The 26,110-nt window shown below is 35.0% G+C and overlaps 1 protein-coding gene across 5 annotated transcripts in view; it reads right to left on the minus strand.

Moving 5' to 3' along the window:
• The window catches only part of LOC141415522 (E3 ubiquitin-protein ligase UHRF2-like), a 74,370-nt gene extending 53,193 nt beyond the window's left edge, over window positions 1-21,177 (minus strand). For all 5 annotated transcript variants that reach the window (XM_074052224.1, XM_074052226.1, XM_074052223.1 and 2 more), the window contains exon 1: window positions 21,052-21,177. The gene's annotated coding sequence lies outside the window, so the exon portion shown is untranslated. The remainder of the gene's footprint in view (window positions 1-21,051) is intronic.
• Window positions 21,178-26,110: the final 4,933 nt, after the last annotated feature.

A 26,110-nucleotide genomic window follows, 5' to 3' on the forward strand; every position in this document is an offset into this window, starting at 1 on the left:
TATTATACCCTAGTATGATAGCATTTAACAAGACAAGAACCAAGGGGAGAAAACTCTTGATCAACGAGAGTGCACTGCTCAAAATGAAAATGGGCTTGAAGCTGGAAAGCCGCACCAGTAGCTAGTTTTGGTTCTTCCAAATCAAATAAGGACTATGCAACCCTAGAACTCTCACAATACACTTAACTCATTTAGAATAAATAGATATGAATCCTGTATGGGATTTTAAATTACCCAATTTAATCAAGTAGCTAAGTTTTTGTTAATTTGGGAAGGGGGAAATTTCAAGACAGGCAGAGGGCCTCAGAGACTATTTGATCCAGTTAACCCATCAGTGTCTCAATTTCCTTTAACGAAGCTTCCAAACAATCAGCCTCTGCTCAAACAGTAAGCACTGGGGACATTTTTAACCTTAAGGAAAGCCATTCTGTCTTCATACAGTTCTGATATAGGGAAGAGAAGATACCCAATAGTGGATCAAAGATAAACTTTAAGAATTTATTGAGTTCCATCCATGAAGGTATCTATATATGTGCTCTACGACAGACCTAATATTTGGCAATCTAAATGTCCCTGACACCTTCAAACATCTTCTCTAATCAAAACATTGTTTTTAGTGAAGTTCCTTCATCTCACACGACCAGATTTTGAACCTCTTTATTATCCTTGTGTCTTCACACAAAATACATCCTGTTTTCAGCCTGCCTAGGTTTAGATTCCTGATTTACTGTGTATCCTTGGAAAAGTTATTAAACCTCTGCGACTATTTCTCATCTGTAATTCTTACCTAATGGTAACTAGCCCTCATATAGTGGTATTAAGAGCTAAAACTGGAAGAGTTTTGAAGTGCTTAAAACAGTACCGGGTAAAGTAAGTATCAGTTATTAGTATTTTGTCACTATTAAATAGAAATAATTCTAGTTGACAAATATAAAGTCGTGTTCATGGTTCTACTCTTCTTCCTCTATTTCAATCCTACTTTAATGGTCAAACCTAGAAGTCTCCAGGCCAACATTTGGTGTTTAAAAACCAATTTATAGACAATTATTGTTTCTTGACTTGGTCAAAAAAGTAGCCAACATTTTTCTCAACCTACAAAATGAAGAGGTTAAAACAGATTTTAAACCTTTTCTAATGATAAAGTTGTGAATTCAACTTCATCCTTAATATTCTTAAGGCCATGTGAGACAGAAAACTATTTTAGATGTAATTCTTTTTCAGCTGTAATGTGAAAGTTATGTTTTGACATCGTGACATTGTAATTATTCTGTACAGTTTTAAAATGACATAGTTAAAAAGCATGCTTCAATAGCAAAAATGTCTCCATTTTCCAAAGTTTGTCAAAAATTAGATACTCAGAATGGAAATAGAGAACATGAACAAAGTTTTATGGTTTCTTTATTTATATTGGGTGTATGTGTTTTTGTTTAAGACAGGGATTCCCTGCGGGTGAACTCGCTATGTAGCCCAGACTGACCTTCTGCCTCTGCCTCTCAAGTGCTGGAATTACAGGCATGCACCAGCTCCTCTAGGTGTATTTTTAAAGAGACAATCAAGGAACTCTGAACATTGACTACTTACTTGATAATAAGAATCATGGGACTTTATAGGATTTGTTATTATGCTTTATGTATCCGGGTTCCTAAAACCATCCCCAGGTAAAATGATTCATTAGAACTCACAGGCCTTCTTACACCATGGCAGATAGCTATAACTATTGCTACCGTTTACTATAGCCAAAGGGAAAATCAAAAATCAAAGGCAAAGGACCAAAATCAAAAGTGACTAGAGGAAACTAAACACAAGCTCTAAAGTCCTGTCCCACTAAGACATTTCCTCCAATCACAAATTGTGATAACATACAAAATATGGTTTACCAGGATAGCTCAGCAAAATTCTCAGTTATTAGGGGCTAGTCACATAGGTACTCACATATGCCTAGCATATACCAAAAGTCCAGCTCCCAAAAGCAGATGTTCACATAAACCATCATGAAAACAGTCCTAAAATCTAAGTTCCCAAACATCAATCAAAGGCCAACTAACTAAGCAGACCTTTTGAAGAATAATATCCTCAGATCTAATGTCAACTCTTTTCTGCAAATTCTTTAAAAAGAATCCTTTTACCTATTTTGTCAGTTGGATGGGGAAGCAGATGTTAAGATGAAGGTAACACCTATGAAAGATAGGAGAAGAACCAGAACTACGCAATAGGGCCCTTAGACCATGATTCTGGTCAGTTGTGTTGAACAGAAAGGAAGGAGTGTCTGGCAAAAAGTGTCCCAGAATGTGGTACACCTCTGTGGTACAAGTTTTGGCCAACCCAATATTGAGCTCAGTTGTGGAGATTAAGCACAGAGTCCCACAAGGGGCAGAAATTGCCAGGCCCTATAAGTCTTGTCACACTTAGTGTGTATGAGAGACACCAGGAAAGAATATAAACCATGGCTCAAATACTTCAGATCTCAAAAGTGCTATTTTTGAATGTTATTAGCTAAGTCAACTCCTTACAGCTGGTCAAATAATTTTTTGAAGGGAGAGTCAAGCAGCATACCCACCAAGGTCACTATAGTCACATTTTATATATATATATATAAGGCCATTTATGACAAATGATGTAAGGTCTGAGATTCTCTTCAAAATAATCCAGTGATGGTCAGAGATGCTGGTACAAATAATACAAAATTAGCCATGAGTTGATAATGGTTGAAGTTAAGTGATGGATTCATTATATTGTTTTCTCAACTTCTGCATGTGTCTAAAACTTTCTATAATAAAAACAAAATAAAAATGCTGCAAGTTAAAATCCAAAAACTAGCTAAACACCAAAGGATTGCTCCAAATTCTTTTTGTCCCATTATCAATACAAAATTCGAAAGGTTAGTACCCAAGGCTCATAATAAAGATGAGCAGCCTCCTGCTCCAAGTCCACTGTGCCCCTTACTTCTGCTCCCCAGAGACAACCACTTTCAATTCCTTGCTATTTCTTAATTAAATCTGTATTTTTAAATAACATGCTTATACTGTATTTTTTAACTGCTACTCTATCCGTATCCCATATCTAGTTCACTTGCCTCCAAATCTTCTTCCTTATGATTACTAACACATAAAAGAAAATTACAACAACCCTTATAACAGAAGTAGGAGCCATTTTATCCTAATATTGCAGATAAAGCACTGAAGTTAAAAAACTTAGACATATTTCAAACTGACCATCTGACTCTAGGCTCCATAATTTTAAAAAGGGTTTACAAACTTTCTTGCTCTTTAGCATATTATATAAACTATATCATGTAATGTTTTTAAAACATAATGACTAGACAATATTCATAGCTAAGTAGTGAGAACACTTTAATTAATTTCCTTCAGAGTTTTGTATTCCTTGTACATTGAAGACAAGGGTTCCAACACATGAAACCTTTCCATGATACACACAAACCATATTTAAACCACAGAAGGTGGGAACACAGAATTCCATGCAAAGCTAGTAAGAAAAATGTTTTATTAAGTTTCTGGTGTTCTTAAAATCAAGAACGAAAACCTGTAAGCAGCTGTACTCAAGAGAAAGATTATTCAAGTATAGACAGCTACTAACAAAACATTCTCTTTCCCATGCAATTTAATGTAAAGGTGAAGCTACCTCAAATTAGTCCAAGTAGCTGATGTTTTCCAGCATTTGCACTGAGGAGAACTGACTGTACTGACTGTATGAAACATTTTGGGAGAGTGGAAACTTGAACAACTTCTAAAACAGGGCTTAAGATAAATAAGGACACCATTCATCTGCAGGCAAGTTCCAGTTCACAAAATATTTAATGTCATACCATATGCAAAAAAGAAAGCATTTCTTACTCAAAAAGATAACATTATGAAGTTTCACACCTTGAATTTAGATCTTACATACAATTGTGAATAACTTAATTAAAACTGCTTGCTCTGAGGTGTTACATATTACATGGAAATAAATCTCATTTTTGAACATAGAAAAATGGTGAATAACTGTTTTGATAATAATGGATACAATAAAATTAGGCTAAAAACACCAATGTCAAAAAATAGGATACTCCCAAGTATTACCTAAGAATACTTATCAAAATAACATTAATTATTAAGTAAAATCAGCAGTTTGATTTTATTGCTAGGTATTTTTCAAAGTTATAAAAAACAAATACCAAGTAGATATTTACAGGAGGGAAATTAAGGTTGAAAGATTCTTTAATAACGAAAACCTTAGCAATGAAGACCTAAAATTCAAACCAAATTCTCAATCTAGTACCTAAACTATATAGCCTGTAAGCGAATCACTGCTCTATATACTCTATATACTTATTAGGCCCCTGGTATACCTATTTGAAAAACAGATTCCTGGGCCCTACCCAAGGCCCACCTAAGGTAGTGGCAGGGAGGGATCCCCTCAGAAATCTGCATCCTAAACACCTTACCTGGGTAAATCTGCAGTGTTTCTGACCATCACTGAGAAACACTAATGTAAAAGGATGATGCATCAATTTGAAAAGTCAAAATCAATTGATATCTGCAAAGTCATTCTTCTAAGTACTAAGTGATCTTATAACACACGTAAGAGCAATGGTAAGGTCACGTGTATGTCTAACTTCTTCCATTCTCCTTTTGATTATCATCTATTCGGAACCCTGCAAGTCATAGAAGGTTAAAGGAAATATTTGAAGTCTTTAGTAAGCACATCGGTAACAAACAAAAAGCAACATGGTACACTGGTCACTGCACCAGGTTTCTGAGATTAAACTCTTCGTTCTAGCTCCCAACACTCAAAATCAACATGACATCAACTTCAAGAAAATTCTACTCTCCCATCAAAATCCAGAAATCATATCATTTAATATCACTCAGAACACTTTTGGGATTTCTTTGGAAATAGATCATGACATCAATACACTCAAGACAATCAGTTTTATTACTTTATAGAAAAGTTACTTCCATCTAAAAATACCACTTGATTTTATTCACAATTGGCTCACTGACTTCTATTTGTAATAGCCATAATTAAGACTACTCAGCCTATACTACAGGAGAATAGACTCAAAAATCTTAAAAAAGTGGTGGTACATGCCTGTAATCCCAGCTACTCAGGAGGCAGAAGCAAAAGGATTGGGACTTGGAGGCCAACCCCAGCAATGTTAGTGAGACCTTATCAAAAAAGCAAAACAAAACAAAAGAGCTGAGTCATGGCCTAAGTGGCAAAGCACTTGCCTAGCCAGCTGAAGGCCTTAAGTTCAAACCCTAATACCACAAAACAAATAAACACAAAATAGAAAAGAGAAAAAAAAAGAGACAAAAGGGCTGGAGGCATAGCTCAAGTGGAGCCTGAGCTCCACTTGAGAGCACCTGATTAGCAAGGGAGAGACCCTGGGTTCAATCCCCACACTCCAAAAACAAAACAAACCACCACCAAACCAAACCAAACAAACAACAAAAACAAAATCTACAGAACACTGGGAGCAATGGGTAAACCCTCATTCAATTCCTCCTTAACAATATTTTTATACTTTGCCTGTTATAACCCAATCCTAATGCAATAAAATTATTCATCAAAGAATTGCTATGACCACCACCATCATCCACTGCTTTTTTTAAACTTTTTTTTTTTTGGTGGCACTGGGGCTTGAATTCAGGGCCTGCTGCTTTCTAGGCAGGCATTCTACCCCTTAAGCAGCATCCCAGGACCCCTTCATTCTTTTAGTTAACTGTTGCACCTGCATTATCCCCCACACTTGCTATATGATTCCACTACCAGTACCTCAACCCCTAATCAATATAAACATGAGAATTCTATTCATCCCGGTTAAATCTAAACTTGCTGTTTATTCCCTGCTAAAGATAAGCATCAGGACTAGAGGTGTGGCTCAAGTGGTAGAGCACCTGCTTTGCAAGTGTGGAGTCCTGAGTTTGAACCTCAGTCCCACCAAAAAAAAGAAAAGAGAGAGAGAAAAAAAAGATAAGCATCAAATTCAAAATAGGCATTGATAAGAATACTTTGGGCCACAATACAAACAATAACATATAAAGTAATCCTAGCTATTATTCTACTTTTATTAACAAATGGATCTTTTACTCCATCAGCACTTATTTCCACTTCAGCACACATATGATTATGTAAGACCATCATAACCACTAGCAATGAATGATATGACTTATTTCAATACTAGCAGAAACTGACTAATACTTTATAGAAGAAGAATCAGATGTGTCTCAGACTTTAGTGTCAAATATACCTCAGGCCCATTCATTCTGTTCTTCATAATTCATATGATAAATGCTTTAACAATAATCCTTTTAAGAGCATTTCATAATCCCCACATGCTATACAACTAATTTTACTATCAAAACCCTCTGTTTGACTGCTTCATTCCTATGAACTCCAAGTTTCCTACCCCTGATTTCAGTGTGGCCAATTTATACGTTTATTATAAAAACTATATCCTAAACACAAGTCCTATGCATATGACACATCTCTATACCCATTATTATATTAAGTATCCCTCCTCAAACATAATAATTATGTCTGATAAAAAGTTACTTTCATAGTTTTAATGTAATCGAGGTATGACATACACAACCCCTCTTATTTCTAGAATTATAGGAATCTTCATGCTATAGAGTGACAGTGGCTCACCCCTACAATCCTAGCTCTTGGGAGGCAAAGATCAGGAGGATCAAGGTCAAAAGTCAGCCCAGGCAAATAGTTCATGAGTTCCTATCTCAAAAAAACCATCATAATAAAGGACTAGCGGAGTGGCTCAAGTGGTAGAGCACCTGCCTAGCAAGTGTGAGGCCCTGAGTTCAAACCCCAGTACCACAAAAAGAAAAAAAAATTCATGCTACTTAAGATGCCATATTCTACAAGGTCAGCTAAATAGGGTCGAGGGCCCATACCCTGAAAATACTGTTTGATATCCTTTCCTTACTAACTAACCACCATTAACCTAGCGAATCTCCTCTCAGGTACTATATTCATAATACTTAGTTCACAACGATTATTAATTTGAGGAGATTTAGAAATAAGCATACTACTCCCATCCTAATTACAAAGAAAACCCCCACTCTACAGAAGTTGTCATTAAATATTTTTCAATACAAACAACAGCATCAGTAATTCTAATAATTGCTATTATCACAAATATGCTTCATTCAGGATAATGGACTATTAATAACCATTACTCTTAAGTATCACTTATAATAACCCTAGCAGTGCTTATAAAGTTACAACTAGCCCCATTCCACTTTTGAATACCAGAATACAAGGAATCCTACTTACATCAGGAATAATTCCATTACATGATAGAATTTAATGCACATCAATTCTATTTTAAATCTCAACACCAATCAACCTAAGTGTAATCCTTACTTCAGCCATACTATCTATCCTAGAAAGTGGTATAAGAGGACTTAACTAGACTCACTTATGATGGAGTTTAGCCTATTCATCAATTGCCCATACAGGATGAATAGCTATCATCATGTACAATCCATCAGTAATAACTCTGAATCTATTAATCCATATTATAGTTACAATATTTAACTTAAATTCTAACACAACATTATGACTGCTTCATACATGATATAAAAAACTAATAATAATCTCCATAATTCTTATCACTCTTATCCCTAGGAGGCCTACCACCAATCAATCACAGGCTATCTACCTAAATGATTATTATTTAAGAAACAACAGAAAATAACATTTACTCTACATCCACTAACAGTATTCTCATCTACTAACAACATAAAAAGTGACCACTTGAAAGCATAAAACAAATATTCTGCATATCATCACTAATAGTATTATTGACCTTTTTGCTCCCCTAGACTCCATAATATGAACAATGGACTTGGAATTTAGGTTAGGAAGACCAAGGGTCTTCAACTAAGCAAGTGCTTATATTTAATTTCTGAACTAAGGACTGCAAAACTATGTTACATCTACTGAGTACAAATCTAATGATAGCTATTATTATAAAACACCTCAATTAAGCTAAATCCTTACAAACTGATGGGGTTTTATTCTATGAAAATTTAGTTAACAGGTAAATATCCTAATCAACTGGCTTCACTCAAGCCATCCCACCATCAAGGAAAACAAAACAGGAGAAGCCCAAGCTTCTCTATAACATTTGCTGTATGAGCTCTTAATTACATCCCAGTGTAAGTTATCCCCAAAGTAACCATTACTTTGACATTTCCATTTTATCTCAATCCTACAGTAAAACTTTGACACTGTAATAAAAGCAACAGTTTAACACATTTAGTTAAAAAAAAACTTTTCAAATACTAATAAATTGTTGGTCTTCCCTACAGAAAAATGCATAAGTAAAGAACCTCTGGTTTATGGTATTTGTTCTGCAAAAACATCCTAACTAGAGATTAACACAGAAAAAAATTTAAAGTTATGTGAACAACCCTATATACAACAGACACTGTTAATATAAGGTATTATAAACAGGTATAGATAATACCTCTTTATAAGCATGCTTCTCCCAAAACGAGAGGCAGTTCTGGTTGCAAACGTGCTTTTTCTGAATCCAAATCTACCACCTACTAATACTGGGCAGGATGCTTAACCTCTCTAAACCTCAGTTATTCCCACTTCACACATAAAACAGTACTTCACTGAGTTTTAAAGTAAGAATTACATGAGAAAATCCAGTAAAGCATTTGTGCACTATTAGACACATGGGTTATTTTAACAGAATTACTAGATTAAGCTACTATAATTTGGGCATCACTATAAAAAGACTTAGCAGTCATTTTCCCACATTTAAAAATGGCAACTTTGCCTACTTACAATTATGCATTCTTCAGATATAATACAGAAATATATTAACTCTCATGAGAATTTTCCTTTTTTACATACATACTACCTTGTTCAAATTATCAGATGTTTTCTAGTTTTCCTCTTAGAAATCAGATAAAATTTATAAATTAAGACCTCTATATTAGACACTAAATTTAAAGCAATAAAAAAAAGCAGGCCAATAATAAAATAGTTTTCTTAAATTTACCTCTTTAATTGGCCTACAGGACTGACTAAAGGTACACACGTTAAATCCTTGGTAGAAGAAGTTAAACACAATGTGTAGTGAGTAATATGGTAACTGTGCCCTAAGAATTAAACATGGACCATATGACTGAGAACCTTCTGTCAATATTTCTCTAGAGGGCAGGGCACAGTGGTACACATCTTTAATTTTAGCACTTGGGAGGCTGAGGTAGGAAGATTGGAGAGTTCCAGGCTTGAACAGAGACTGAGCTGCTTCAGCTAATGACACCATTTCAAAGAGAAGCATTTTACAATCAGGAGAATTTGAGACATAGTTCAACCCTAGTTTAACTTCAGAAAGTTAAAAGGACTGACTGCTATATTTAAGAGCCCAACTTAAAAAGGAAAACCATAACTAGACCTCAGAATATTCAACTACCATTTTCCCTACTCAAGAATTTAATAAATTTCCCATAAGCACATTATGAACATTACTTTCTATGCAAACTTAATATGGGTAAATACTGCATAACAGAGAAATCGTCCCTCATATAAAGTCATCTCTACCATTCATCTCCACCATTTAGCTTGAACAAAATATCTCCTTTAGAAAAGCCTTTGAGTTCTAATAATTTTGTCTATATGGAAACAAAATAGAAATAAAAAGTAATTAAGGACAGGAGGTATGGCTCAAGTGGTAGAGTGTCTGCCTAGTAAGTGTAAAGTCCAGAGTTCAAACCCCAGTACCATTACCAAAAAAAGAAAAACAGGAACATTCAAGGAAGCTATAAAAGTAAACAAGTATAAGCTTACCAAAATGAAATAAGGGAAAATTTTGTGTTTTCTCCCTTATACTTAATGATTTATAATAGCTTATAGTACTTTAACATTTGCTTACATTTTTTTGGCAGTACTAGAGCTTGAACTCAGAGCCTCATGCTTGCTAGGCAGGTATTCTACCACTTGAGCCATGCCCCTGTCCTGTCATTTGCTTATTTAATCATACTCCTTTTTTAAATCACAAAATACCATTAAAAGTTTTCATTCAGATTTAGTCTGTTCCTAGTAATCAGGGCTTTGTAGAGTTGGGAAGAGAAGTAGCACTCCTCACAGCCAAAAATTATGTATGCCCACTTGAGTGTGCTTTTAAAACCTATTTAAATATTTCTTTGAACCCAGGTACCAGTGGCTCATGCCTGTAATTCTAGCTACTCAGAAGGCAGAGATCAGGAAGACAGCAGCTCAAAGCCAGCCCCAGGCACAAAACAGGGCTGGTAGAGTGGCTCCAGTGTTAAAGCACATGCCTTGCAAGCATGAGGCCCTTAGTTCAAACCCCAGTACCACCAAAAAAAAATCTCTTGGAATCTAGATCTCTGGAGCAGTAATTTCTCTTCAAATACTAACCATGTTGGCTGAGTTCTAATAAAACAAGGGCAATAATAGATGAGTGATATAATAGCAATAAAAAAAATCCCCCCCAAATCTACACTGGACCAGATATTTGATGTTAACTTCATATTTGCTTGATATTTTCGGCAGTAAGATGCAAATCATAGAGTTGACAACCTAGATAGAGAAAATATATATTCATAAGATAAACAAACTATATTTTTTCACAAGAAGCCTTCAACAATTCAGCTAATGTTCATGAAGGAACTGATAGAAAAGAGAATTTACTAACAGCAAAAATTGAAAACATCTCAAACCTTTTATAATAGCCTCCTTTTCCTAAAGTCAGTGCAGTATCTATAATTTTGAGAGGAAAATGAAGATAGACTAAGGAAATTATTTCATTTATATTTTAGAACAATGTCCACTACTGTATCTTAAAATTTCTTAGTTTGTTTTTTGAAACTCCTCTACCTAATAAACATCACTAAGCCTGAAATGCCTATCATTCCCCACAGACTAAAAATTGTTTTTAACTCTGATCTGAATAGAGTGGGAATTGAAGATGAAAAAGAATACTTATTTATCTTGATCTGATTCTGAAAGCAATTTTGTTTTAATGGAGGCTCGTTTCAAAGCCTAAGAAGTCATATGGCTTGGTAATAATTATCTATTGTATACTGTAAAAATTGCTCTTAAAATCCCTATAATTGCTCCTATAATCCCAGCATTTGGGAAGCTGAGGCAGGAGGGTCACTTGAGCATAGAAGTTTAAGACCAGCCTAGGCCACACAGCAAGAGAGCATCTCAAATAATTAACAACGAACAGCTCCATTTTAAATTGACAAACACCGCATGTCCTCCAAGTGTTCCAGAGGCAGGTTCTTGATCCTGCCCATGATACTTGCCTCATCTTTGCTAAATTACAGCTTGTTCAAGCGACATTGCTACACTCAAAGAGATCTGTAGATCTGATTATACACAGATGTGACAAACAGGCAAATTGCTTACAACTTACTTAGAAGGAGGGTCAAGTTTAAGGCCAGGTTGGGCAAAAAGTATGACAGACCCCATGTCAACCAACAGCTGGGCGTGGTGGAATGCCTGTTATCCCAGCTATGTGGGGATGCACAAATAGGAGGATGGCAGTCCAGGTTACTGTGGGCATAAAGTGAGACCCTATCTCAAAAATAACCAACATGAAAAGGGCTGGCAGAGTGGCTCAAGTGGTAGAGTGGCTGCCTAGCGAGCGCAAGAACTTGAGTTCAACCCCCCAGTACTGCAAAAAAAATAAAAAAGAGATAGCTCCCCTCTCTCTCTTCAATGCATCTTCCATTCAAAGACATGTTTAATGATTAAAATCAATAGGTAGTTTATCATACTTTTAAATTCATTTTTCTAATGACCATGGAGAATGAAACAAACTTATTATCACATCCATATCAGGTCATAAAGATTCTTTCTAGGTGCTTATGTTATGCTAGCCTTTTGTTATTCAGGAGCTCAAATAGTTTATATACAGTATTTTATGCAGTTCTTTTATCTTGTTTTTTTAAGTTTCTTTTTTCTTTTTTGGAGGTACTGGAGTTTGAACTCAGAGCCTTGTGCTTGCTAGGCTGGCACTCTACCACTCGAGCAACACCTCCAGCCCAATTCTTTTATCTTTTGACATGTGAATAACATTTACTTACCAGTAAGCTTCTGTTATCTTTTATTTTGCAAAGAAAGTTCTGCTATTATATCTTTAGGTTGCCAGCACTGAAACATTTGTCATATAAGAGTATTTTAGACTTCATATGCATGTTGGATTTAGGCTCCATTTTATTAACACTCATTCTAATCAAGAAAAGTTTCTCTAAGCTCAAGGCCCTGAGTTCAAACCCCAGTACTACCCCTTCCAACTCCCCCCAAAAAGAAAATTTTCTCCAATAAAAAATAGCCAAATAAATGTTAATGCTGTGTTTTGTGGTCTAACATTACACCAAACTCAAGCATTGGACCTATTCCTTAAAAAGTCTTACTCCCAAACCATCTTTAAGAGTCTCTAAAAGTATAAAATTTAATTAGCTTTGGTTCACTCAGTGTTTATTTTTGGCCAAATAATAGCTCTTTGATTAGCCAGAATGAGGTCCCCCAAGTAGCAAATTTCTTACTTATTTCTCCAGCTCACCAAGATACAAAACTCAATGAAGAAATTAAACACTATTTGTTGGCAGCAGATAATACAGATGGCTGAAATCTCCTATCATTACAGTAACTTGCCTCTGTGCCATGGCATTTATAAACTGAGGTACAGCTTATTATCAACACATTGACTCCAACCCCTTTCTACACCAGCCCCAACTCACCAATATTGCCAGCCTGGTCAATCCCTGGTCAATGAGTATCTTTATCCTCATTCTCATTGTTGATTCTATTATCACATACTGGCTTTTCATCAGAGTATTGGTAGTTTAGCCACAACCACAAGAAATATCAGAAAAGGAAAGGTTAAAGGGGTCTACTTTTGACACCTTCCCAGCTATTCTGGAAATACAAGTTTCTACCAAAGTTGTCTTATGCCATGTTGGGCTAGAAAAATTCATAAACATTCTTAAGATTTTGAATTCTTACATGTCAAAAGAATATGATAACACTGTAACTTCCATAAATATTAAGGTATCATTTGAGCAGTGACTTAAGTTCATTTAGTGTGTTTAAGGTTCATTAGTGTTCAATATTTAAATCTGTCCCAACAATAACTTTGTCTTTTTTTTTTTTTTTGGCAATACTGGGGTTTGAATTCAGTACCTACATCTCGAGCCACTCCACGCCCTTTTGTGTGAAGCGTTTTTCACAATAGAGTCTTGTGAACGATTTGCCTGGGCTGGCTTCGAACCACAATCCTCCTGATCTTTGCCTCCTAGACAGTTAGGATTACAGACATGAGCTGTCAGTGCCTGGCAATGATTTTTATACTACGATTTCTTTAAATGGATACTAAAATTTAGTGTTAGAATCTAGGCTCTTGAAGACAAGTTCTTACCATCATTTCCATCATAATGTTTCAGAAAATCTTTTGTTTGTGGGAAGGAGATTGGGGGGTGACTATGCTAATGGGTATGGAATTTGTTTTTTGGAGTGGAAAAAAAGGTCTAACCTTAAGTTTATGGTCATGTACAGTCCTGTGAACATGTTTAAAAATTAAGTTATACCCTTCAAATGGGTAAATGATATATAAATTATCTTGATAAAAAGATGTTTAAAATATTTTATCTCATTCTAATTGCTATTGTATTACATGTTTTAAAATACTTTCTAAAACATTGTTAAAGTACATATTAAAGAAAAACCTAATACAATAAAGACATAAACAGAAACCTGAACATCCTAAATTAAGTTGAGTATCAGAATATTGAAAACAAACCACAACCACCTATGGGTCAGAAATGACTGAAAGTTAAGAGTCCTTATTATCAGATAACAATCACCAAACAAAGAAATAGATTGCACATGATTTCTTCAGAAAGACTATTTAAAATAATCTTGAAATGCAAGGATTTGTTTCTATACACAAAAATATCAATGAAGTCCTCAACAGCATGAGCACTTATTCATCATACTCAATATGATAAATAACGTCTTCAGCAGCAGCAACTGAGTATGAATTAGATGTAGAGGGTACATTGTAAAATTTATTTGTGTTCTCTTTGGAATTATGATTTACATTTCCATTAGTCCTTTTATAAGAATTGTTATTCTTCAGTGGAGTTTTGCCACGTGAATGTCCAGCAGAAGCTCTAGTAACACTATGTATGTGTGCTTCAAACCAAGCACCAAGGCCAACATCTGTGGCATCCACCAATTCATTTACCTAAAAAAGGTTTAAAATTAGTTAATGAAGCTTAATTTCATCTATTGCTTCAAAAACCTTACTGTAACTCACATTATTTAAGAACTATTATGGTAAACAGTATTTGCAGCTACTCATGTTTCAAGTGATTAGAGATATATCAAAACTATTCTTTCTGGATTGTACTATCTTAAAGTTGCTATTTACTAATATGAAACTTAATCTTCCTCCAATTTCCTTCATTGAAACAGGTATTTTAACTACTGTGTATCCATGTCTATACTACACTTTGAAAGTATGATTCTTATGTAACTAAGGCTCATTCTTGTAAAAGTCATCCAATAAGAATGCTAATAAAAAAAACACTTTAAACTATGATTTTCAGACTTTGCTCCATTAACATCTTCATAATTCTAAAGATAACTACATAGTCAGTTCATCCAGAGAACAGTATTAAATAGAAAATTAAACTTGAAAATAAAAGAGTTAGGTAGAAGAACAAAGGGAAGAGTCTAGTAAACTCATCTTTACAAATGGGAACATTTAGTTATTAACTCACAAGGCAAATCCTCGAAGAATAAAGATAAAATGTAAGAGCAGGGGTACAATATACAAAAATGGACAGACAGTTGAGTAGATGATCCAGAATTAAATCATGTAATTTGACAAAAAGAAAACTCAATATTAAAACATAAGATAAAATAGAGAAGTAAGAGTTAAGAAATGAAAGCACATTTTAAGAAATCACCTCCAAAAACATCTGAGGACATCATTGTAAAAGGAAGAAGCTCTTTCAGGCCAACAACAAAGAGAAACCTTTTCTATCTTTAAGTCCTTAAAAAGAAAAACTGAAATCACCGACACACGATCATCATCTCATCAAGATGACCACTTAATGTTATATTAATATAATTCTGACAGATGGTATGCCTTAGAGAAGAATGTATATACTAAAAATTAAATACTCATGCCATATATTATACAATTTCTTTTTTTAATACAAGTTTCTTTACTTAGGTTTGTTTAACCCTAACAAACTTAATAATTTAAAGACTCTCAGAAGTTAACTCGCTATAGGTGAAAGATAATAAAAATGGAAAGCTAGGTATTTAAAGACATCTTAACCTTGAAACTTGTGTTTTTGCCATTACACCAAGAAGCTTGATAAGACAGATAAACAGAAATTTCGAAAGTAAGTGATGAACTCAGAAATGAGGTGTTAAGGACTGGGTGTGTGGCTCAAATGGTAGAGCACTTGCTTAGCAGGTGTAAAGCCTTGAGATCAGTCTCTAGAACTGCAAAATATAAAGAAATGAGTTATTAAAAATGAAAAAAGATTCCAAATCACCACACTGACACAGAAGGTGAAGAGGGTACTGAGAAGCCAAAAAAGTATTAACTTTCACTATCAGGAGAGGTACAACAGTTAATGGAAGGCAATAATGAACACAATAGCAATGAAATCACTTGAAAGAAAGTTCAATATAACATAAGAATGAAAAGTTTAGGAGAAAAGAGAAAGATCTAAGAGCCAGTCAGGTTAGGTATGACTAAGAGTCAGAGATGAGACATGTTACATATTGCATAAATTCATGTATTAAATGGACATAGGCACATTTCTTCCATAATAGTCACTGACAATTTAAAGGCATTTAGCCTCTTATAGACAACACAGCTAAAACCAAAAAAAATAATCTGTGTTAAGGTTTATGATACTTGGAAAAATCAACTGAGGTTACTACTCTTTCACTGCAAATTGAAATGTAAGATTTCATATAGCACTACACAAATACTGCTGTAGAATCAAATGTAGCATATAGTCAATGCTAAAACACTGATGACAGTGAAAACATCTGGCATGGTGGCATACAACCGTTATCCCAACACTCGGAAGGCAGAGGCAGGAGGATCACAAATTCAAGGCCAGCCTGGGCTATAGAATGAGGTCCTATCTCAAAAAAAAAAAAAAACCCATTAAGCAGACTGGTGGAATGGATTAAGTGGTACAGCACCTGCCTAGCAAACATGAGGCCCTAAAGTTCAAATCCCAGAACCAAAAAAAAAAAAAATTAAGCAATATAAAGCTTAATATGGAGCAGTAAAAATGTAATATTGAACTGGAAGGCAGATCTACCTACATATATAACTGGAAAAAAGAACTACAAGCTTTATTATCCTAGAAACCATAGTGAACCATTCACAATAATGAATACAAACAGGTTGGGGTGCTCTTACATTCAAAAGTTTCTGCACATCACACAGACATACTAAAGCCAAATTTAAATGGGTCAAACTGCACATAAGAGATGAGCTCTTTTAAAGAGCATGAGTTTTAATGGCAATTCAGAAGAAAACTACTTGAACCCATATAATTAACATGAAAACAGGATACTGCCATGGTGACTTTCTAAGTAATCTAGAAGAAATTAAGAACTGAAGTAATTAGCTAGAAAATAACAAAAATGAAATGACAGCTGGGCATCATAGTACAGATCTATAATCCCAGCACTTGGAAGGAAAAAAGATCATTTTGAGTTTAAGGCCAGACTGGAATACATAGTGAATTCAAGGCCAGCCTGGGCTACATAGCCAGACCCCAGGACCCTATCTAAAGAAGAGAGAAAGGGAGAAGGGAGGTAACAGAGAGAGAGGGAAAGAGAGACAGACACAGAGAGACAGAGAAAAAGACACATAGAGAAAGATATAGAGACAAAAGAAGAAAATTGAATGTGGGAGTATTTCGATTGTATTACAGGATTTTAATTTATGAAAATAAGTAAAGGGCAAACAGCTAATGTCACTGGAAGAAGAATTATTTAACATTTCCCAAGGAAGGCACACAAGGACACAGAGGGAAACAGCAGACTTGGTCAAGAGACAAAAGATACTAAGGGAAATCACAGCCCAGAGCCTTTACTGTATTTTCCATGGGAAAGGCAGGATAGGGCAAACAGGGTAAGACTAGCTAGCTTGAATAATGTCAGTGGGCAGTAGTCTCCAGTTGGCTGGTACCTGGCCATGGATGATCAGGGTAGAAGAATATTGGACTGATGTGTGAAAGTTAGATGAGGAACGTGTTCCAGGATACAGAATCAGGACTGTTTGCTTTGTATGTGAAAGGAAGGCTCACTGACAAGTTGTTAACTATCTCTAAGAACTAGCTAGACCTTTCAATTCCCAATGCCAAACTAACAAAATATAAAGGAATTAGCTAGTCCTAGGGAGGACAGTCTCTCCCCAGCCAGCAAGGCCCCTCAAAGATATCAAAACCTCATAAAACATGGAATGTTAAAAATAAATATGGAGCTCAAAAGTCATGTGGGGAGTAAGTCAACCACATGAGCTGAATTTATCCATACTAAAAAATACAGCCATATATTGAGAAAAATCTTCCATGTCCAAATATTTGAAATTCAAGAAAAACCAACAATTTGAAAACACACAAATACAACAAAACAAAACAAAAAACCCTCTGAAATATAGGAAGCAAGGAAGAACAATTTTAAAAATAATGCTAAATACCAAATACTGGAGGGCTTTCTTGAGAATGTTTCTTTGTTCCTCTTGGGTTTGTTTAGTTTTGTTTGAAACACAGTCTCACTAGTTTGTCCAGAATGACCTTGAACTCATGGTCCACCTGTCTCAGCTTCCCAAGTAGCTGAGATGATTGAGTATACTTCTAGACACTTCATTTGTTCTATGGAAAACACTCCACAGCTCTGCAGATAAACCTGAGGGCAAGTCCTTTTTCACATATTACCTACAAGGTATAACCTTGAAGAAGCTAACTTGTCCCAGCTTCATACTTTGCAATGTTAGAACATACCTTGAAGTGTATTTGAGGTAAGGTAAAAAAATCCATATAATGTGCCAACCTAGTTAGGAAGCATACAATATGTACAAATGAAACAACTGTCTTTTTTTTTTGTTTTGGTGGCACTGGGGTTTAAATTTAGGGCCTCACACTTGCTAGGCAGGCACTCTTACCACTTGAGCTACTTTGCCAGCCCTACATCAACTGTCTTCTTACACCAAATATCAACATCTCACTAAAACTCAGCACAGTCTTATTTTCCCATTGCTTGGTAAACATTAACAGTTTACACTTTAAATACATTATCTCCTTTAATAATTATAATACAAAACCATTTCTATTTTCCAGTAAGGTTCAGACATGAAATACACTCACCTTCAAAAGATACATAGCTAGAAAATATGTGAGCTGAGAACATCAGTTTATCCAACATAATGTGACTTATTCACTTATACTGTTTCTTTAGTTACAAATAAAAAAAAATACAGTACATTTCTGTTTATACAGAGTTCAGAAACAGGCAAATCAGGGTTGCATAAATAGGTTAAATATCAGAAATAGGTTGTTAAAGATTAACAGTAGGATAAAGGACATTATTATCACAGCAGTTTGGGTAGTAGTTACAGGTAGAGAAGAGGGAGTTATAATCAGGAAGGGGTACACAGGAAGTTCCTATGACACTGCTATTCTGTTTTGTAATTTGGATGGTGTTTATAAACACTGATTTCCTACTATTTCATTAAACTATTCTTTTTGTATTTTCTATAGATTTCACAATAAAAAAAGGTTAAGTATCAAGAATTGCAGCCATAGCAGCTGTTGCAAATTCTACAGCAAACTCTTCCACCACCAGTGTGTTCCAAATGCTTCTGACTAATCTCGCAACAATTAGAGAATTTTAAGCACTCAGACCTTGGCCAAAGATGATGCAGATGAGAAACAAGTATCAACACAATAAAATCCCAGTTAAAACAATGTTTTTTAAAAATTCTTAACATGGAAGTTGAGCATCTCTAGGGGAAGAAGGGCAAATATGCTTGCTATGTACTATGCTACACTGACATCTACCAAAGTTAATGTTTACTTGGTGTAGATTCATTTGTCTGTTTTATTTACTTTTCCCAGGAAAAGGTATATTTTAATAGTTTTTCCTTTATAATACACTATGAGTTACCAAATTAAAAAGAAAAGAATTGCACCATGGACAAAAGATAGGATATAATATATACTAAAATGTCAATATTTTCACATGGATAACTGATAATTCTCTTCCTTCATAAATTTCCGATAATGAACACAGGACATGTAAAAGGTTTAACAGTGCCACACACTTAGCTAATCTTTAAAACTTAACATCCTAAGTGTATCATTTAGGCTGAATAACAACCATTTGAAAAGTAGGACTTATTTGAGTCATACAAAGCGTCCATATTAAAAAACCAGAATTAAAATCCATTTAGGTATGAAAAGTCCACATTGATTCAGAAAATAAATTTAGTATCTAATCCAAAGTCTACGTGATTCAATTTTCTTCAATGCAATGAGAATAAATGAGCCCAGATCCTGTACAATCTGTTTTTCTTTTCCTTTTTTAGACAGGGCTACCCTGGAACTCACTGTGTAGCCCAGGCTGGCCTAAAAGCCAAGATCTTCCTGCCTCTGCCTCCCAGTGCTAGAATTACAGGCATGCACCATCACACCTGGCTTCACAATCTTCTATAGACTCTCCCAATGTGATTAGAAATACCTAGTTTCTTGCAACATATGGAAAACTGAGAAACTAACCAAATATTATCAAATACAGCAAAACAAGAATGATACTGGATAATAACTTCAAATTAAAATTTCATTTTTACCCATGTACCCATGTCAGTTCTGAATAAAGTGAACTTGAAAATTCACTCTCTGTACCCTGCTTATCTTGAAGTCCAAATAATATTTTAGTCAAATGCAAAGAAAAAAACCAAAACTTTGCCCATCCAGAAAGCAATTTTAATTATAGAAAGCTCTATATTTATAAAATGCAAGTCTGGAGCTAGTGGTATAGGGGTATAGCTCAGTAATAGAGCAAGTGCTTAGCATGTGCAAGGCCTGGGGTTCAATTCCCAGAACCACCACCACCAAAGACAAAACATAAGCATAATTTTGATATATTAATCAAACTTGCACAACAATAAACAAAATTTAAAGTAAATTCAAAACAATCCAAAAGTAGAAAGTTCTAAGCTGTTTTCAGTTTAGCTTAAAAAAAGTTAGCATTTTATAAAATTCCAACAAAGCCAGAGACAGTATCATTTGTGTACTGTTCTATTCATTATACCTAGTACAAATATATGCTAGATATGCAAATATTCATTAAATGAATGAAGTATCCATGGCATGAATGAACTTTTTTTTTTTGGTGGTATTGGGGCTTGAACTCATGGCCTAGCACTCTACCACTTGAGCCATGCCCAAATAAGTACTTGTAAATATTTTTTGCTATTCCCTATGTCAAACTCACTCATTTCACTTCTTTTATACTATGAGCATCTAACAACATTTTTAGAACAATTTAAATAAATTTTTTTTGTGTAGTTACTTCAATCTATATCAGTAACTATCGTTTAGAATATGTTGGGGGCTACATTATTTATAGCATTTTAGATGTGAAGTAACATAGGAGATCAAATGAAAATATGTATTAAGATTATGACAATCATATTTTACCTTACCATTTTAATATCACTCTTTTCATTGTAGAGTCTTTATTAATTCTTAGTAAAGCTAGGGTTTATGCACATTGATAATATACATGACAATTATATCAGTTTCAATTCAGTGAGACTAAATTCAATTTCTGCACAACTGTAAGCCTGATATTCAATAAACCACTGGAATCTGAAAATAATGATCCTAATGAAAGCATAGTGAAATGAATAAGATTATTTCTTTCCTTTTCTCAAGACAGCCACACCTACTTGTTTTCCAAAATGACCCCAATGTCTTGATATCAACATACCTGATTTACACATAATCTCAAAACTTCATTCTTCAAAACAATAAAGTAGTCTTCCAACACTGCTGCAGGATATTGTCTCTTTAACTCTCATGTTTTCCTAGTAAGTAAAAGAGTTAATTGATTTTATCTACAGCTTCAAAAAGAAGTGTTTGTAGAGTACTTCACTTTAACCTCCTCTGGTGTATGGTCCTATTTTCTTTCTAAATGGCCTCTGCTTATATGTACATTCACAAGAAACTGGTCTCAAACTGTGACTGCATCTGGTAGCAATTAATGGAAATAGATAATAACAGTGTCATTTTCATCCTTTACAGAATGTTAAGTCTTTTCTCGAGGGTCTGCATAGCTTATAGCTTTAGATTGACATGACACTGGCTTTCAGTTACAGCTTTGGGTGAAAGCAGGAGGATTTCTCAGATGTCTCAAAGCTCTTGGAGACCAAAGCTCAGAAGAGGCATTTGTCTCTTTGGGCTGCTTCTAATGAGCAGATGCTGCAGGGTAGGTATCTCAATTTCCACAGAGAGGGCCACAAAGAGACCAGTGGGACAGAAAGAATGACATTTTCACAAAAATAACATTGCGTGGGTGAAGGGACTTACTGACTCAGGATGGTAATTTTCTTGGTTGGACTTGATGGTCAGTAAGAACCACTGTGTCCTCTCTAGTAAAAGCAAACTTTCCTTTTAGGTGACAGGGACAGTGGATGCTGAAAATTATGGAATGAAGTCCCTGGGCCTTCAATGATTAAACTGCTGTAAATTAGCCCCTATAAAGTGTGAACAAGGGCTTTCCTTACACCTTTATTTAATCTATTCAGACAGTTTCATTCTCAGTTCACTTTTTTTCTTTAATGAGTTGCTTCAGAATCAACCCACTTCACCTGCAGAGTTACATTTTTATTCTAATTTCCCTGCCACAAGCTCTTTTCCTTATTATTTATTATTTCTTACAACTCTTCCTGTCCTCCAATGCAGAAATAGCAACATAGTTGATAATAGGGGCCTCTCTAGATTTCCCTGGAGGTAGTAGGTAATTCATATTGTATTACTTTTCTAAAACTGGAAAAACTACGACTTCTAAGAGTTTAAGATTTTCAAGGCTTTCTGCCTGCTTGTTTCAGTCACCGACCTAACTAATGAGGATAGTTCTGCTGGGTTGGTGGAGATGTGCAAAAGGTTTATTGCATATCCCAACCTAAAAGAAATGATTTCCAATCCAAAATCTTAATTGTTCAAAAGCTCACATTTTCCAAACATTATTAGTTCATGTATATTTAGTTGTATCTCTTACTTGTTGAACAAGCTAAGTTTAGATCTATTAAATTGCTCTTATTAAAAATGTATTAAATAAACCTTAAATGAATTAGTTAAAATATACTAATCAAAAAATACTTTTAGTTAAAATTATAAGTGAATTCTTAAATTTCAGAGGACCCACCAGATTGAGGACCACTGAGAAAGGGAGTTTAAATGTAAGTAGATGACCCCAAAGTTTCCTTGCAGTCCTGGCAGCCTTCCATGACAACCCTGGGCAGAGACTGCCATTGGCTGCCTCTGCCCAGGATTCAGGTGGGTTCTTTCTAAAAATTTCACTGCTGATTCAAAGATTGATTTGTTAAGAAACATGATCATTGTTCCAATTTAATGACTTCCTTTAAGACCAACTACACTGAATTAGGGTTCTGGCTTCAATCTGCTTGATCAATGAGACAAAGCAGGCAGAAACATTCTTTGCATAACCAGAATGACTAACTGTGACATCAGAAAAGTGTCAGATACATCAGCCCACTGATTTCCTTTTCCCTAAAATTCTCACCATAGGTGAAGTTCACAAATGTTGCATCAGCTCCTATTGTTGTGTAGTGAGCCCTTAGTTGATAAATGGATTTCTGAAGAAAAAACCCTTGAGAATCAAATTTTAATTAGCTATCAATAGTCATAAAATATTCATCATTCATAACTACACAATTTCACTGCTAGGAACTTATTCAAATGAAATAATCATAAATGTATGCAAAGATTTTTCTATCAGAATATTAATCACAGTTTTGTTTTCTTTTTAATAACAACAGTGAAAAAATTGATTATAATCTAAATGTCCAAGAAGAGGAAATTGCTTAAGTTAATTTCTACATAAAATAAATAGAGTCACCAGAGGCACCTGCACACCCATGTTTATTGCAGCACTATTCACAATAGCCAAGTTATGGAAACAGCCAAGATGCCCCACCACTGAGGAATGGATTAAGAAAATGTGGTATCTATACACAATGGAATTTTATGCAGCCATGAAGAAGAACGAAATGTTATCATTTGCTGGTAAATGGATGGAATTGGAGAACATCATTTTGAGTGAGGTTAGCCTGGCCCAAAAGACCAAAAATTGTATGTTCTCCCTCATATGTGGACATTAGATGAAGGACAAACACAACAATGGGATTGGACTATGAGCACATGATAAAAGCGAGAGCACACAAGGGAGAGGTGAGGATAGGTAAGACACTTAAAAAATTAGCTAGCATTTGTTGCCCTTAACGCAAGAAACTAAAGCAGATACCTTAAAAGCAACATTGGCCAATAGGAAAAGGAGACCAGGAACTAGAGAAAAGGGTAGATAAAAAAGAATTAACCTAGAAGGTAACACACATGCACAGGAAATCAATGTGAGTCAACTCCCTGTATAGCTATCCTTATCTCAACCAGCAGAAACACTTGTTTCTTCCTATTATTGCTTATACTCTGAGATAAGGCCAAAATAGTTTCTGCTGGGCATTGCGGGGGTGGGGGGGGAGAGGGAGGGGGCAGAGTGGGTGGTAAGGGAGGGGGTGGGGGCAGGGGGGAGAAATGACCCAAGTCTTGTATGCACATATGAATAATAAAATCAAATTTTAAAAAATGGAGTCAATGTTAAGAATTAAGTGCAAGACTTTGGAGGAAAATATGGTAGGATCAGAAGCCACTCAACTAATGACTAGTTTTGCAATCCTGAGCAAGATATTAAATATTTCTATCTCTTCATTTGATAATATCTTCCTTACAGAAGGAATAAAATTGTACAACTTAGGCACACCATGAAGCACTGCATCAGCTATATGGTAAGAGCTAATTAATTAACTAATGATCATCATTATAATAAACAAGAAATTAAATGCCAGTACTAAAGTTATATTATTAAAGAATACTTAAATATGGGTGAATGTTTGTAATGTATTAACTCAGAAAAACTAGTAATGAAGTGTAGAATATAGTAAATAATCCTAATTTTTAAAACATATGTTTACGGCCATAAAAATAACAGGATCAATATAACCAACCTTAATAGTATTTACTCCTATGGACAGAATTGTAGTTAATATCTACTTTATTCTTCATGTTTTGCTCCAACAATTGTATTACCTACTGCAAAGTAAACATGTTTTGCAAACATGTAAAATGGTGACTGCTCCCCTCCAAAATGAAAAACAAAATAATTTGCTTTAAAGCAGCAGAACAGGTTGCATTGTATCCACTTGAGTGGATTAGAGGAAGCTGCAAGGAGGATGTTGTACATGAAATGAACCTCCAAATATATGCAAGCCTTGGCCAGGTGTGGACAAGAAGGGCACCTCAAAGGAAGAATAGAAAGAAAGGAAATGCAAAGAATACATGTATGAAACTTATTTAGGGGATGGCACATGTGAAGTTCAGTGTCTATGAAGTACAGGTAAGAGTTTCTGGTGTCCACAGCAGAGAGAAACTGAAGGCCAATTCTAAGAATTTGGGCATAATCTAAATGCCCAAATCATTTAGAAGAGCTTGCTAAGGAAAACGAAGGAAAGAAAGGTCAACAGCACTTCCATGACTGACCATGTGAGAGAAGCCGAGGCTTCTGCATTCTACATAGTTCTTCCTGTTCCTTTCCCCTCTGCCCTGTTTATGTTATTGCCTTAATTTGTATGGTAGTTTTCCAACATGCACTTCATGTTATAGATATAACAAACCCATTAAACCAGGTAAAGCAGATATTCCCAGTTTGCTGATGAAGTTTATTAAAGTTAGGAGTATAATAAATATACTCCTTAGGAGACCTCTGTCACAATAGCCATGGGGCCCCAATGTAGATCACAGTGCTAAACATGCAGAATAGAAATACAAACTGAAGTGCTAGTAAATACAAATATTGCTTAAACAAGTAGCAGTGTAAGGCTGGGTGTTGTGGTACACTCCTATAATCCCAACACTGGGAAGGCTGAGACAGGAGGATTATGTTTTCAAGGCCAGCCTGGGCTACATAGTGAGTTTGAGGCCAGCCTGGGCTGTATAGTGAGACCCTGGTTTTAAAAAAACTGAAAACCAAACACTAAAAACCAGGTAGTAGCAGTGATTGCTTGTAAGAAGAAAATGCCAAGGATTATATGTATAAAGTGTCAAGAAACAGAGTATGAAAAATGTGGGGAAATTTGATATATCATGGAGAAAATTTAAAAAATGGATGCAGCCATCACATCAAAATCAATTGATTTAAAAAACATCTAACTTATATAACAAAATATAATAAGAAAGACTGCTTTATAATTATCTTGAGTTATTGAAACACTTCATACATTTCTGTTTTTTATATTACATTAAATTACCACTGTTAAATCCGTCTAGCTTAGTTCTCATCTCCATGGTTCAACAGGGTCAAAATGTATTTTAGACACTAAAGAGAGAAAGAGTGATCTGAGAAACAACCTACCAGACTCTTGGATCCCATGTAATGCCCTTCTCTACAGATAAACAGCAACTTATCATCTTAGTATGTAAACTAGAGACACTAAATTTTTCCTCAAAGGTCCATTATTGAGCTTTCCTGTGGAAAGAAGTTTACACAATATTTTGCCTAAGTCATGAAGGAAAAGTTTGAGTTTGAACTTTGATTTGTTAAATTATTAGATAATGGCTTATTATTCCACAGAAATTATGAGTTGAGTTGTAGCCAATTTAAAATTAAACATTACCAAACCCACTTCTAAAACACTATAGGTACTGACCCAGGGCAAATGACTATGACCTTGAAATACACTATGTTTAAAAACAGG

This window comes from Castor canadensis, chromosome 13, assembly GCF_047511655.1.
Source record: "Castor canadensis chromosome 13, mCasCan1.hap1v2, whole genome shotgun sequence".
Taxonomy (NCBI): domain Eukaryota; kingdom Metazoa; phylum Chordata; class Mammalia; order Rodentia; family Castoridae; genus Castor; species Castor canadensis.